This window comes from Hemitrygon akajei, chromosome 3 (genome assembly GCF_048418815.1).
Source record: "Hemitrygon akajei chromosome 3, sHemAka1.3, whole genome shotgun sequence".
In the NCBI taxonomy this organism is placed as follows: Eukaryota; Metazoa; Chordata; class Chondrichthyes; order Myliobatiformes; family Dasyatidae; genus Hemitrygon; species Hemitrygon akajei.
Genome location: NC_133126.1, coordinates 81,185,460 through 81,201,931, shown reverse-complemented (window position 1 = coordinate 81,201,931; position 16,472 = coordinate 81,185,460). Strand labels below are relative to the sequence as shown.

At 41.2% G+C, this 16,472-nt stretch overlaps 1 protein-coding gene across 2 annotated transcripts in view; it reads right to left on the bottom strand.

Annotated features, from left to right (window-relative positions):
• The window catches only part of cox16 (cytochrome c oxidase assembly factor COX16), an 86,319-nt gene that overhangs the window by 55,389 nt on the left and 14,458 nt on the right, over nt 1-16,472 (bottom strand). The gene's annotated exons all lie outside the window — the stretch shown is intronic.

Sequence of the window (16,472 nt, the reverse complement as noted above, 5' to 3'; positions counted from 1 at the left end):
TGTATCAAGGTCTCAACCTAAAACATCAACCATCCCTTCACTAACACTTGGTGCTGCCTGACTCAGTGAGTTCCTCCAGTAGGTTTTTTTTTGCTGCCGATTACAGCATCTATGGCCTCTTATTAAATACCTATCAGAGATTACGTTTGCTCAATTAAATCGAAATGTTCCTCAATTTCACCTGGTTGCAGTGGTACCTTCAGTAAATAATACCCAATACTCTAGTCTTGAAGGGCAGTGGATACATTTCCTATTTGGATCAAAATCAGATACATGTTCTTAGTATTTGTCTCCATGACTTGATCACATATCAAGATGATAATCCTTCCCTTTTCATGAACAGGAATCCATTTACCACATCAATCAGTAGAACATGGTTTACAGTGGTCTAATAGAGTGATGCAGGTCGCTGTGTTGTCCCAGACGTGCCACCCAGTCACTCTCACTACTGTATTTGCTTTTCCAGCAGGAGCAGCCTGAAGGAAAATTTCTACATATGTACAATGAAGAGTGGTGCCTCAAGAAGATGACATTCATCATTGAAGACTATCACCATCCAGGACATGCCCTCTTCTCGTTAGTCCAGAAGCCTCAAGACCCACACTTACTGCAGAGCTCCCCCTTTACCACCACCAGATTTCTGAACAGTCTGTCAACCTATGAATACCACCTCAATGTTCATCCTTTGCACTATTTGTTTTGTCACTTATGGTAATTTTTATGTCTTGCAAAGTACTTCTGTCACAAAGCAATAAATTTCATGACATGACACTGACGATAATTCAGATTCTAAAGAAACTATAACCATCCCTGAATTATAACAGAACTATATCCATCTCCCTTTCAGAGAACCTAGTCAGCATCATACAACTCCTGTGGAGATGAAAGAATCTTTTCAGAAACCCTGTTAACTTTCCAATGGCACTGGTAGTTATTTATTGCTGCAGGCTTTTGACAAATCCCTTACTCAGGAATTAATTATTTTGTTCAAAATGTCACTTTTCCCCAGAAATGACTCAACATTCACAAATATTCAGTTGAGATTCTAACCTGCAGATAGCATAGGTTAAACATATTCAATTACTTTTACTTATATATTGAGACACAGCACGAAATAGGCTGTTCCAGCCACACCAGCCCAATTTTAACCCTAGCATAACCTTGGGACAATTTACAATGACCACTAAACCCACAAACCAGTATATCTTTGGACTGTGCATGGAAACTGGAACACCCAGAGAAAACCCACAGGGTCACAGGGAGAACATACAAACTCCTTGGCAGTAATTGAACCCAGGTCACTGGTACTCTAAAGTGTTGTACTAACTACTACACTAGTGTGCCCAGATGGAATGTAACAGGAATAATAATAGTATGCCATCTCTAAGATCTATTTTCATTTAATCATTTCAATAATCCAGACGTTTTCCAAAAGAATCCACACCCACATTAGGCATGTCACAGTATGTTTCTCGATCCTCCAAGAGGACCACAACCATGTTGGGTTTGGAGGCTTGCATGCCTCAATGACCCAGAGAGCAACTGTATGTTGGCATGAGTCAGGGATTTAAGCTTTGGCTCTTGGCAGGGTCACCATGCCAAACTGGTCAAAGGGTAGAGGACAGACTAAGAGTGGTCCACTGGTCCTCCAGGTTCAGGGCTTCAGCCCAGGGCCAACAACCCTGACTGGTAAAACAAAACTGTTATGGAAACAGCAATGAAAAATCCTTCTATATCTGAGTGCAATGGCATTCCTGAGTCTCCACCCAGGGCTTGCATGACTGACAGTAGTGAAAGCTGAGAGGGAGCTACTGACACAATGAAGGAAGCCCAGAGATAGCAATCTTCATTGCTGTCCTAAAGGCCAGTAGCGGAACAGGCATAAAAAATGTTTCTCAATAAATGTGAGAGTTTATAATAATGGAAAAGTAAGAATGGTTCCATATTTGTGAAATTGCAGGTATTGTTATCAGTTGATAATAACAAGTAAATTTCTACTCAGTCCTTCGACATCCTACACCATTTTGAATTCAAGATTTAAGATTACGATGCTTTGCAACAAGAAACCATTTAAATTATTTTTGTCTTTATTAAAAAGATTTTCTGTTGTTCTTGATTATGTCTCCCCCTGTAGTTTTTCTATCGTAATGAAGCACCAGATCAGCATTTCCCTGGCATCTGCTGTTTAAGTTACTATGATTCGCACTTCAAGCTCTTTGATGCTTTGAAAGATTCTTTCATAATGGCTAAATATGCTGGGGTGGAACTTCCTCAAAAGGTACACCTAAACAAAGAAAACTGTACAGATTAATTACTGTTTTTTTTGTCTAAGAGCTCAAAGAAATCTTCATTGTGTCGGAATTCCATTCTATTCACATTTCTGATCCTCTTTTGATTATTAGCACAATACAATCTGCTATCAAAATACCCAGAATTTAAACAATACAGTACACAAGCCTAAGCCTTAAACATAACAAGGTCTTTATAATTCTGCTGCTTTATGAAACTTTTATCAGCTGTTCTTAAACTATCTCAGTGAAGCTAAACATGTACACTTTTGTATCTTTGAATGCATGCTTTTTTTAGGCATCAGGATAATTCATATTAAAAAATTAACATCCAAAAATCCATATACCTAAACACTAACGGCTTCTAATGGTTTAGGGTCATGGTGCTATTGGAAAAGTAGTGCAGTGTCTCTAATGCAGTAATGTCTTGATTCTATTGCTAAAAGAAACTGAGTTACAGGCAAACCATTTGCATTCTAATTCTTGCAATTTTTTTCTCCTGGCTCACATATTATTTTATCGAATCAGACCCTGCCCACTAACATGCAATAAAGTGCACATTTTAAGAAACCTCTCAAACTTAACTCATTTCCTTGGGTGCACATCCATATTGAAAGGGCATGCGCCTACTAAAAAAAACACTGGCTGTTAAATAGCAATTGGAAAAATGACATAAGCTGTCTGACAATTTCAAAACAGTGGGGGGGGGGGGGTGTCCAGAAATGAGAAGCTGTACCAATATTGTATTAATGATTTAATTTTGCTTTAATTTTGGGCAATATTTTTGTGCAAAAGAGGAGATGATGAAATAAATACACTCAAACTAATGGAAGAACTCAGCAGGTCAGGCAGCATCTATGGAAATTAATAAGCAGTCAACGTTTCGAGGCCCTTCATCAGGACTGGAAAGGAAAGAAGATGCCAGAATAAAGAGGTGGGGGAGGGGAAGAAGGATTAGCTAGAAGGTGATAGGTGCAGTTGGGTGGGTGGGAAAGATAAAGGGCTGGAGAGGACCAAATATTTCAACTGCAACAATGCCAGGAGTGAGAAAAGTAGTCAATGTTGGTGATTCTGCACCTACAGTTCGACAGGTAAGAACGGAGGCAACAGGTAAAAATGATCAGGAGAGTCATGAAAAGTAATTTTATCAATGGATTCTGTTTTCTAACCTGGATTAGTTTAAATACCCTAACTGATCCTGTTACATAGTCAAATGTCAACCAGATGCAACAAGGTACATTTTTTAAAAAGGTCATTCAGCTCACCTGCACTCTGCACTTCTTTAGTGCCTGCTTATCTGCAGCACCACCCATCAGCATCAAGGGATTGATAGTAACTGAGCTTCTGAGTCAGAAGAGTTTTGGTTCAAAGCCAACTCCACTGATTTGAACATATAATCTAGGCTGAATCTCTACAGAGATACTAGAGTGCTGACTTTCTGATGAGATAATAACCTTTTAATGAATGTCATTTGACATTTCAACCTGTTATCAAAGGAATAGGCATTAGTCTGAACCAAAGAGAAAACAAGGCACTATTTCAGAGATGAACAAAAGGGTAATCCCAGGTATCCTGACTAGAGTTATCCCTTAACTAATACCACTAAATCACATCACCTCGTCAACATGTTGCTAATTACATAGGTTTCCAATGAAAAGATGGTCTGCAGCATTCCCGAATTACAAGTATGACAGCAGTTTCTCATCAAGGTTTTTACTTTTGAATTGTTAAAGAGGGTTGAATCTATTGTGTTACGAAGGATGAACAACTCTGATGGGCAGAAGGGTGCAGAGTGGCCCCTGCCCCCCCCCCCTTTTTGGAGAATCGCAAATCGCTACTATTTCAATGCTGCTAACAAGGAAATAAGAGAGACAAAAAGGAAATCTGCCAGGGCAGTTGTTATTGATAACAGCTCATGAAAGAGAATGAGCGAGAGACACAGCTAAGGTGGAACGTCTCCTACTAACAAAAGAGGAGCGGAACCATTGATTACTGCTATTGTCTTTTGGAGAAGGATTGTTTACTTGGTACTGTTCTATTCATTGAAACCCCTCAGGGGGCAACCAGAGTGGGCTGGTTTGATGGGTTACATCATCCTAACCTGATTGACACCTGAGACCCTGTGAATGGGGATAAAAGTGAGGTCTGGGGTAACACCCCTCAGACGCACCAGGAGAAACGCTAGTGAGCAGCAGAAACCCACGAGACAGTGTGGGACATCGGAGACCGAATGAAGGGTCGGTAAATTTTAACTCACAGTGTTTATAGCGAGACCGGTGGGGGCTTGGGTGTGTGTCCACCCTTGCCTGGGTGACGAGTCCACCACGGAAGAACGGTCTAGCTAAAGGACGGAGGGATCATACGTGAATGGCCACAACAACAACAACGCATCGACGGATCAAAATCGTAAAGGAAGGCTGGCAAGATAATAGCTGTTACTGTTCACACGTTTTCTCTCTCTCTCTCTCTCTCCAACAATGGCAACACATTGACAAACAACTACCGCAGCCTGCATGAACTGAACTTTATATTTCCATCTGACAATTCATTATCCCCTAGACAAAGATAGAACTTGTTTCATTAGTTATTATTATTATACCCGCACTTTTAGGTTTAGTATTGCTAACGTATATTCTCTGTATATTCGCATTGATATTATTTTGTATATTTTTGCTAATAAATATTGTTGAAAATAGTATCACCAGACTCCAACGGACACTTCTATCTTTGCTGGTAAGACACCCAGTTATGGGGTACGTACCAAATTGGGGCCTCGTCTCGAGATTTGATACCAAATTGGAGGGCCAGTGAATCGGGCTATAAGTCCAGACTTTGATCTGGTTGCGTGGGTAACCAGACGGGAAACCAGCAAAGATGGACGTACACGAATTTACACAAAACCCGACTTTGAAGGCACTAGAGGATGCCATAAAGACAAACTTGGTAAATATTGCAAAAGGATTAAATCTCACAGAGGTGAAGTCGTCAATGAAAAAGTGGGAGATGCAGAGGGCCATAGCTCAGTATTATATTGAGAAGGATGTGTTTTCGGCTGAGGTATTGGAACATATCCCTGAAAAGGTACCAGCTATTGGGACGGTTCAGGTAGAGTTGGGAAAAATTGAGGCTGGACGCGGAACAGAAGGGAGTATGAGCTCCAGCTAAAGGAGTTAGAGGCGAAAAGGGAGAGGGAAAGAGCTGAAAAGCAGAGGAAGCATGAATTTAGGTTAAAACAGCTGGAAGCAGAGGAAAGGGAGAAGGAAAGAGCTGAAAGGGAGAAGGAAAGAGCTGAAAGGGAGAAGGAAAGAGCTGAAAAACAGAGAGAGTATGAGGAGAAGGAGAAACAGAGGCAGCATGAGCTGGAAATGGAGAAGTTAAAGCAAGAGAGAAGAGTCCCAGGGGCAGACCGAGAGGAGAAGTTTAATGTTAGTAGGGAGTTTAGGTTAGTACCTCCGTTCGAGGAGACAGATGTTGATAGTTATTTCTTGCATTTTGAAAAGGTGGCAGTGAATCAGAAGTGGCCCAGAGATCAGTGGGTGGCATTGTTACAAAGTGTGTTAAAAGGGAAGGCTTAACGGGCATATGCAGCATTGTCCATGGACGCGTCTGCGGATTATGAGGAAATAAAGCGGGCCATCCTTCGGACCTATGAGTTAATCCCTGAAGCATATAGACAAAAGTTCAGAGATTTAAAGAAAGTGTGGAATCAGACGTATGCAGAGTTTGCCTATGAGAAGAGTGTGCTCTTGGATCGCTGGTGTGCAGCAGAAAAGGTGGAGGAGGATTTCCGGCATTTCAGAGAGTTAATTCTGATTGAAGAATTTAAAGGTTGTGTTTCGGATGATATCCGGATGTATTTGAACGAGAAGCCGAATAAGCCTATATCAGAATTTACCAGGTTCGCAGATGAATATGCCCTAACCCACAAGACAAAGTTTTCCTCGAATAAGAGTTACCAGAAAGACCGTAGGGACAGTAGAGAAATCCCGCCGGCTAAGGTAGAAAATAAGCCGGGAGCTAGTGGTAAAGGTAAGGAGGAAGAAAGGCAGGCTGGCAGGAGGGTTCCTGGCTTGACCTGTTTTAATTGTGGAAAGGTTGGTCATATTGCATCTAAGTGCTTTGCTCCGAGGAAGGAGACAGGAAAAGGGAACGCAGCAGTCCCTACAGGGTGTATTGTGTCGATCAGCAAATCGACGAGAAAGGCCCAGGTAGATAAAATACGAGAGGGGCGTGAGAAATTTATTTCAGAAGGGACCGTGTCTGTGAAAGAGGGAGAAACCCCAGTTCCAGTGAGGATCTGGAGAGATACTGGAGCTGAGCAGTCATTGATTCTCAGTAAGGTACTAGATTTTGGTCCTGAGACTGGAGCGGTAGTTTTAAGAGGTATAGGAAAAGGGACAGAAGCTGTGCCTTTGCATGGGATCATTATAAATTGTGATCTGGTATCTGGACCAGTTGAAATAGGGGTACGGTCAGAATTACCGAGAGATGGCGTGGACGTCCTTCTTGGTAATGATTTAGCAGGGGGTGAGGTGTGTTCAGCCATGAAGCTGACGAGCGAGCCTGTAAGTGTTGAGGACCCGCCCCTAGATTCCAAGATCTATCCCGCATGCGCGATCACTCGCAGCATGTCGAGAAAGGCAGCTAAGAAAGAGACCAGTTTAAATCAGTCCAGTGTCGATTTGGCTGAGACGTTTTTACCAACCCTGTACCAAGAGGGGTTAGGGGATGGTAAAATGGAGAATAGGGAGGTGAAAGAGAGTAAAGAAGAGGAGGTAGACCTACCCTTCGCCAAGAGGGAATTTATAGAGGCACAGAGTAAGGATGAGAAACAGATAAGGCAGTTAGAAGGTCCAGGGTTAGACATGGATGATCTGTCTGGCTTGACGGAACTGTTTGAAGAAGTTGAAAAATTGAAATGTGTTCCTGATAATGATATAAGGGCAGTCCTAGATGAAAAGGATGCCGTTACCTTGAAGGAGTCTGCTGGGTTAGCAGATGAAATTGTTTTAACCCGCAGGGTTGAGTTTACTCCGTCCGGATGGGAGTTGCCCAGAGAGGAACTGGGAGGATCAGGGGAACTTAGAATTTGAAAAAAGGGACTGGTATGGAAAGCCTGGAAGAGGTAGATGTCCCGTTTGAGTGTGTTCAAGATGTGGATGCACATGGTACTGAACCTAGTAATGAAACTCGGGAAAAGTCTGAGGTATCTGATTTAGTTGAAAAGGAATGCAGTCCTTTTGGGTCAGATGGACTTGGTTCAGTGAAGAAAGGGTTAACCTTGGTACCAGTGGGAAGTGAGAATTCTCAGTTGTTTGTGTTAGAAGGTGTGTTAAAAGTTAGTGAGGAGATGGGAGCTGGTGATGTGAATATTATTATTGAAGGAGAAGGGAAAAGTGTAGTTCCTAAATTGAATAAAGAAAATTTAAAGTCTGGATTGGGTTCAGAAGCAGTAACCAGGCTGAAGGAACAATGGCTTGTTAACAAGGTGCCTGTGAATCAATTACAGTTTGTTTTGGAATTTAAAGGTAAACAACTTGCAGATGTTAAACTGAAAACTAATAGAATGAAGGGTCCTGAAGATAAAACTAATGACTTGCTTAAAAATAAAGAATTGTGTGGAAGTTCAGAAGATGGGCTAAGTTCGGAAAACATTGTTGATAAAATAACTCCTATGAAAGGAGTATGTGAAAGCCTATTCCACACTGGTGAGCAAGCTAACCACGTGAGAGTTAAGTGGAAAAGAGGCAAAGGTTGACAAAATGCCACTTTAAATAACAGGATCTGGTTTTGAGGGATTTCGACAAAGCATGTAAATAATAAAGACAACACCATGGAAGAGTGACTGTTGAGTTTAAAAGTAAAATAAAGATTAGTATTTGCATAAACTTTTGTAATGTACTACAGAATAATCACACATGTATTGGTTCACATTTTGTAATATACACTTAAGATCACAAGATCTTAAGATTTGTTTTTGCTGAAGAAAAGGAATAAAAATAGGTGGTTATTAAACTGGAGTCTGATGCTACAGGAATTTATTAAGGTACAAGATATTAAGATATTAAAGGAAGTGACAATGTAATCGCTAACTGTTTAGATGCTAAGTTGAATGTATATCTGTATTACTCTGTAGTTAAAAACTCTTTTGTATTGTGTTAGATTCTGTAATTCTGTAAGACTCTGTATTAGTTAATTTTCCCCTTTGGTGAAAATTCTTAGAAGGATGGGGGTGTTACGAAGGATGAACAACTCTGATGGGCAGAAGGGTGCAGAATGGCCCCACCCCCACCTTTTTGGAGAATCGCAAATCGCTACTATTTCGATGCTGCTAACAAGGAAGTAAGAGAGACAAAAAGGAAATCTGCCAGGGCAGTTGTTATTGATAACAGCTCATGAAAGAGAATGAGAGAGAGACACAGCTAAGGTGGAACATCTCCTACTAACAAAAGAGGAGCAGAACCATTGATTACTGCTATTGTCTTTTGGAGAAGGATTGTTTACTTGGTACTGTTCTATTCATTGAAACCCCTCGGGGGCAACCAGAGTGGGCAGGTTTGATGGGTTACATCATCCTAACCTGATTGACACCTGAGACCCCCTGAGTGGGGATAAAAGTGAGGTCTGGGGTAACACCCCTCAGACACACCAGGAGAAATGCTAGTGAGCAGCAGAAACCCACGAGACAGTGTGGGACATCGGAGACCGAACGAAGGGTCGGTAAATTTTAACTCACAGTGTTTATAGCGAGACCGGTGGGGGCTTGTGTGTCTGTCCACCCTTGCCTGGGTGACGAGTCCACCATGGAAGAACGGTCTAGCTAAAGGACGGAGGGGTCATACATGAATGGCCACAACAACAACGCATCGACGGATCAAAATCATAAAGGAAGGTTGGCAAGATAATAGCTGTTACTGTTCACACGTTTTCTCTCTCTCTCTCTCTCCAACAATGGCAACACATTGACAAACAACTACCGCAGCCTGCATGAACTGAACTGAACTTTATATTTCCATCTGACAATTCATTATCCCCTAGACAACGATAGAACTTGTTTCATTAGTTATTATTATTATACCCGCACTTTTAGGTATAGTATTGCTAATGTATATTCTCTGTATATTCGCATTGATATTATTTTGTATATTTTTGCTAATAAATATTGTTGAAAATAGTATCACCAGACTCCAACGGACACTTCTATCTTTGCTGGTAAGACACCCAGTTATGGGGTACATAACAACTGGCACAGATTAAACTTTCTGAAACAATTTGCACATTTCTGCATCTCATCCTGGCAGATCCATACACAAGTAATTGTCATGGAGAATATCATCTGTAAGGCAGAGCCAGGAAATCAGGCACAATATCCAAAACGGGAGATGATTATGCCTGCATTTTAAAAGGGTGATATAGACATCTGTGTAAAAGACTTTCTTGTCCCCAAGTAATAAAAAGCAAATAATATCCTTTAGTTTAACGGAGCAAATCTTTCTTTCCCATTAGAGGTCACACCTGATTATTATCACACAGTCACAGTTCCTAAATTAAAACAGTGACAACAGTTAAAAAGTATTTCTCTGGCTGTGAAGCACATTGCAGTGTTTTGTTTATTGAAGGGTCTCTTATGACTTCAAGTATTTCCTTTCAATGGTAAAAACCTGACACCAGTATCCAATCCAGCACAGTCACTCAACTGCACATCACAGAGGAAGGACACTTAATCCACCAATGGCACGTCAGCTCTCTCAAATACCAGTCCAGTTAGTCCCACACCATCAACATCCATAAACTCCTTACCATGGGATAAATGAAGGATGTGGGGGGCGGGGGGGGGGGGGGGGAAGCTTACCAACTTGCAAGAACCCACCTGTGATGTGACTGTATAGGCGAGGTAGTCTGGAAACTAGTCATCCAAAGACAGGAAAGACAAAGGCTCTTTTAAATTGCAAAAGCTAAGGCATGGTAATTATGGTAAAAGGTGTTTTGCCAACTTTGTCTTCTGCTGCACATTAAGTTATTTTTACAAATCACACATTGGTCACAAACACGTACTGCCAATCTCTGTGCCACATGCTCTTTTTTCTTTCCTTTGGCCAGAGACTCAGGCCACTTACTTAAATACCACCCACATTACTTTCTCAGCTAATAATGACACAAGTCACATGTTTCAAAGTAAATTTATTACCAAAGTACGTATACATCACCATATCCAACCCGGAGATTCATTTTCTTGCGATTACTCACAGTAGAACAAAGAAATACAATAGAATTGATGTAAAACTAAACACAAGCAAGACTGACAAGCAACCAATGTGCAAATAAAGACAAACTGTGCAAATGCACAAAAATAGATAATACTGACAGTGTGAGTTGCCGAGTCCTTAAAAGTGAGTCCATAGGTTGCGTTCAGTGCTGAGGTGAGTGAAGTTACCCACACTGGTTCAGGAGCCTGATGGCTGAAGGATAATAACTGTTCCTAAACCTGGTAGTGTGGGTCCTCAGGCTCCCAATTCATTCTACCCTTTCATAGAAACATAGAAAACCTACAGCACAATACAGGCCCTTCGACCCACAAAGTTGTGCCGAACATGTCCTTACCTTAGAAATTACTAGGCTTACCCATAGGCCTCTATTTTTCTAAGCTCCATGTACCTATCCAGGAGTCTCTTAAAAGACCCTACCGTTTCCGCCTCCACCGCCGGCAGCCCATTCCATGCACTCACCACTCTCTGCGTAAAAAACTTACCCCTGACATCTCCTCTGTACCCATTTCCAAGCACCTTAAACCTGTGCCCTCTTGTGGCAGCCTTTTCAGCCCTGAGAAAAAGCCTCTGACTATCCACACAATCAATGCCTCTCATCATCTTATACACCTCTATCAGGTCACCTCTCATCCTCCGTCACTCCAAGGAGAAAAGGCCGAGTTCACTCATCCTGTCTTCATAAGGCATGCTCCCCAATCCAGGCAAAATCCTTGTAAATCTCCTCTGCACCCTTTCCATGGTTTCCACATCCTTCCTGTAGTGAGGTGACAAGAACTGAGCACAGTACTCTAAGTGGGGTCTGACCAGGGTCCTATATAGCTGCAAGCTTTCCACCAAACACATTCTGCCCCTACCTTCCCACTTTCAAGCATACACTTATCACATATATTTGGTGTACATTTACCACATATTTACCAAATAAATACCTATCGAGCTTTTATGGTATTGCAGTATGGGAAACAGGCAAACATTTTGAACATAATTTATTATATTCCAGAAGTAAATCCAAGTTTGGGAAACAGAGAGATCAAGGAGGGGTGTAGGAAATAGTAACACTGTAATTATAATACTGGACTGGTACTCCAGAGGCTCCAACAATTAGATGTTGAGTGCAAGAATCAAGAAGTTGAATTGTTAATTGAATAGGTTGGAATAAGGTGGTGACCATAAAAAGTTCAGCCCATGATGCTAAATCAAACTAATTAAGCTAAAGATGCCTAATCTCTTCTGCCTTCTGGCATTTTAGAGGGTCCAGAGGAGGTTTATGACAATGATCCTGGGAATGAAAGGATTAACATGTGAGGAGCGCTTGATGGCCCTGGGTCTGTACTTTCCAGAGATTAGAAGAATGGGAGGGGGGGGGGGGGGGGGAGGTGGAAATCTCATTGAAATGCACCAGATATTGAAAGGCCTAGATAGAATGGAAATGGGGAGGATGTTTCCATTAGTGGGAGAGCCTTGGACCAGAGGGTATAGCCTCAGAATAGAAGTATATCCCTTTAGAATAGATGAGGAAGGATTTCTTTAGCCAGAGGGTAACGAATACACGGAATTCGTTGTCATGGTCATTAGGTATATTTAAAGCAGACAGGTTCTTGAATAGTAGGGCATCAAAGGTTAGGAAAAGATACAAGAGAATGGGGTAGAGAGGGAAAATAAATCATCCACGATCGAATGACAGAGCAGAATTGATAGGCCAAATTCTACTTCCATGTCTCATGGCCTTCATATCCCTCAATTTTCTGCATATTCATGTGCCAATCTAAGAGCTTCCAATATCTCTTTCATGTCTGCCTCCATCACCACCTATGACACGGCATTCTATGCACACATGATTTTCTGTGTATAAATACATACCTGTGATCATTCCTCCTCTTGCCTTAAATGCACACCCTCTGGTATTAGGCATTTTGGCCCTGGGGGAAAAACATATCGGCTGTCTGCTTTATCCTCATCTCTCATTATTTTATGAATTCCCATGTCTTCCCTCAGCCTCTACTGCCTCAGAGTAAACAAGCCCGATTTATCCAGTCTCTCCTTGCCCTGTAATCCAGAAAGCAACCTCATAAACCGCTTCTGTCCACAGCCCCAACATCCTTCCTGTAAAGGGGTGACCAGAATTGAATGCAATCTTCTAGATATGACCTAAACACAGTTTCATGAAGCTGCAACACAACATTCTTGAACTCAATGCCCTACAATATTTTTTAACCACTCTATCACTTGTGCACCACCTACAGGGAGCTATCGATTTAGACCCAAAATTCCCTCTGTACATCAATACTGTTAAGGGTCTTGCCATAAACTGTTTACTTTCCCCTTACATACGAGGAAGTGCCAAACATCACATTTGCCTGCAATAAATTCCATATGTCATTCCTCTACCCACATCTGAAAGTGCAAAGTATTGAGTCCCAATGATGTGCTCAGCACATCACTGGGACACAACTACTGGACCTGGAGACAATCCACAACTCACAATGCCTACACCACACTTGTAACATCATTAAAAACACATACCATCCTGGGCACTGTCTGTTCAATCTCCTGCCATCTGGTAGGAGATACAGAAACATCTTAGCCAAGACAGGAAGAATGAAAAGCAGCTGCTTTCTGAGGGCTGTTGTGCAGCTGAATAATGCTACACTCTGGCTTGCCAACAGCCTTAGAGTGTTTACGGACTGTCAAAGTCACTTGCTGCATGTAAACATGTGATCTTTTTTAAATTAAGCCGTACACACGCATTGTAAATATCTGCTTTGCATGGACTAGAGTAGCACCGCAATCTCGTTGCCTTGAGTAATGACAATAAAGTTCTATTCTATACTACATTGGCAAATCAGTTTATTGTTGTCATATGTTCAAGGTTTGGTAAAAACTTTGTTTCACCATCCATACAGATAAATTCATTACAACAGTGCACTAAGGTAGTACAAACGAAAACAATAACAGAATGTAAAATAAAATAGCAAAGTTGCAGAGAAAGTGCCGTGCAGGCAAACAATAAAGTGCAAGGCTATAACAAGGTAGATTGCGATGTGAAAAATACACCTTATTGTACAAGGAAACAATTCAATTGTCTTTTTACAGGAGGACAGATGCTGTTCTTGACCACTGTGGAAGTGCTTACATGATTTTATAGCTTCTGGTCGAATGGAGGGGGGAGAAAGGACAATGTCTCGGGCAGGTGGGGTCTTTGATTATACTGCTTGCTTTACCAAAGCAGCAAGAAGTGTAGAGAGAGGCCATAGGGGATGCTGGTTTCTGTGATGTGCTGAACCATGCCCACAGCTCTGTGTATTTGCTTGTGGTCCCAGACAGAGCAGTTGTCATATCAATCCATGATGCATCTGAATAGGATGCTTCTATAGTTCATCGGCAAAAAGTAGAACATGCTAAATTTCTTTGTCCTCCTGATGAATTAGATGTGCCTTCTTGGTCATGGCATCTCCATGGTTGGACCAGGGCAGGCTATTGGTGATGTTCACTCCAAGGATCTTGATGCTCTCAACTGCCTGACCTCAGCATCACTACATCATCCTCCTTTCTGAAGTCAATCATCAATTCTTTTGTTTTGCTGACATTACGGGAAAGGTTGCTGTTGTGACACCATGCTACTGGCCTCTCTTTCTCCTTCTTATACTCCATCTCATTGTTATTTGAGATTCAGTCTACTATGGTGATATCTGCATATCTGTAGATGCAGTTGTGAATACATAGGGAGCAGAGTAGGGGCTGAGGTCACAGTCATGTGGCATCCTTGTCGAGGACAATTGTGGTAGAGGAGTTGCTGTCTATCTTTACAGAATGCAGTCTGTTGGTCAGGAAGTTAAGGATTCAATTGCAAAGAGAGGTGTTGAGTCCCAGGTCCAGGAGTTCGGAGCTGAGTTTGCTGGGAATTATAATATTGAAAGTGAATCTGTAGTCAATAACAATGTGTCTAACAATGGTGCCTTTATTGTCCAGATGCTCCAGAGATGAATTTAAGGCCAGGAAGATGGCATGTGCCTTGGACCTGTTTTGGCAGTAGGTGAATTGTACTGGGTTGAGGCTATCTGCATGGCTGTAGTTAATGTGTGCCATAAATGATCTAAATCCCACTTTATCCTTTGGAACTCTTCCACAGTAGCCATAACAGCAACAATCTGCAACCTTACTAACCTACCATTCCACAGTTTCATCTAAGTAAATTAGATACATCTCAAAGAGCAGAGGTCCCTGTACAGATCCTTCCAGAACACCGTTACAGACCCCCGCTGAAATAGGACACATCAACCACTATTCAGATTCATAAACTCACATGTTATGAATCTGAAAATTTTCACCCAGTTTCTGTTTCCATAGAAGCTGCCTGACCTGTTGAGCATTTCCAGTGTTTTCTTTGTTTATTTCAGAATTCTATCATCTGTAGCAAGAAATTTTTTGTGTAAACCATGTGCTGTAATATCATCAATGGCATAATATTATAAAGCAAGAGAATTCCATTATCTGTATGAATATGGGGATTCATAGTGAGTACAAATTAAAAATATGACAAATCAGAATTTACAACTGGAAATACAAAATATTGGGAATATGATGTTCTTGGCATTTCACATACAAGGGTCAAGGCTGTGGGTGAAATTAAGATCAAGCAGATTTAGACATCAGCCAATTATTGAACCAGAACAATACAGAGAAACACACAAAAATGCTAGCGGAACTCATCTATGGAAAAGAGTCATCTATAGAAAAGAGTAAACAGTCGACGTTCCAGGCTGAGACCCTGATTTCCTGCATCTGAAGATTTTCTCATCTTTGTGCTACTACAATACAGAGGACTTGGAGGGAGAATCAAAGCGTGTGGAGCGACACGCAGCACAATGAAACAAGAATGTCACAAAAACAAAAAGCAGCCATGAATATCATTAGTCCTTTGGACCACGCATTGAATCACTTTGATTATTCACTTTTGTTGGTAGCTACACCCCACAAAGAAACTACTTTTATGGAATAAACATTTATATTTAAGAAATAAACCATTTCCTATTAGATTGCTTCTATTTCAGACATTTATCCTTCCACTTATCACCTCCCAACCTCTTACACCATTCACTTCTCCCTCCCCACCCACCCACCTCCCCCCCTCACCTGATCTCATCTAACACTTGCCAGCTTATACTCCTCCTCCTCCCCCCTACACCTCCTCATTGTGGCTTCTGACTCCTTTCTTTCCAGTTCTGATGAAAGATCTCAGTCTGAAACATTGATTGTTTATTTCCATCCATAGATGCTGCCTGACCTGCTGAATTCCTCCAACATTTTATGTGTGCTGCTATTTCATGTATCTATATTTCTATATTGAAACTTTCAGTTGATTCATCATGGGAGTCAAGCAGGAAAACAGAGCAAAGATCAAGATCACATCAAAATCTTACTGAATGGCAGAGCAAGTCCTAAGGAAAGGTCTCAGCCTGACACGTTGACTACTTCCTCTATTCTATAGATGCTGCCTGACCTGCTGGGCTCCTCCAGCATTTTGTGTGTATTACTTTAACTTCCAGCATCTGCAGATTTTCTCTTGTTTACAATGGACAGTTTAGCCTTCTTACTTTTTTATACATTCACAAATTTTTGGAGGACAAATCCAGGAACTTTCACCACAATGTGAAAATGTTCCTCCCTCTAATTTTAATAATCAGTGTTACCTCAACAGAAAGGATACTTTCTTTGTACCAACACAATCAAATTGCTGATTCATTCTAAACAATTAATAGATCACCATTCAAATCTTTCAACTCAAAGGAGTAAAACAAGTTTATGAAAACTGCTCTCTTGAATAATAAATGGAGAACAGTGAGTACTTCTGTATTTATGAACGTTGATACAATATTTCACATCGAGTCAGATTAAGGATCTGTATCACATTTTGAATATC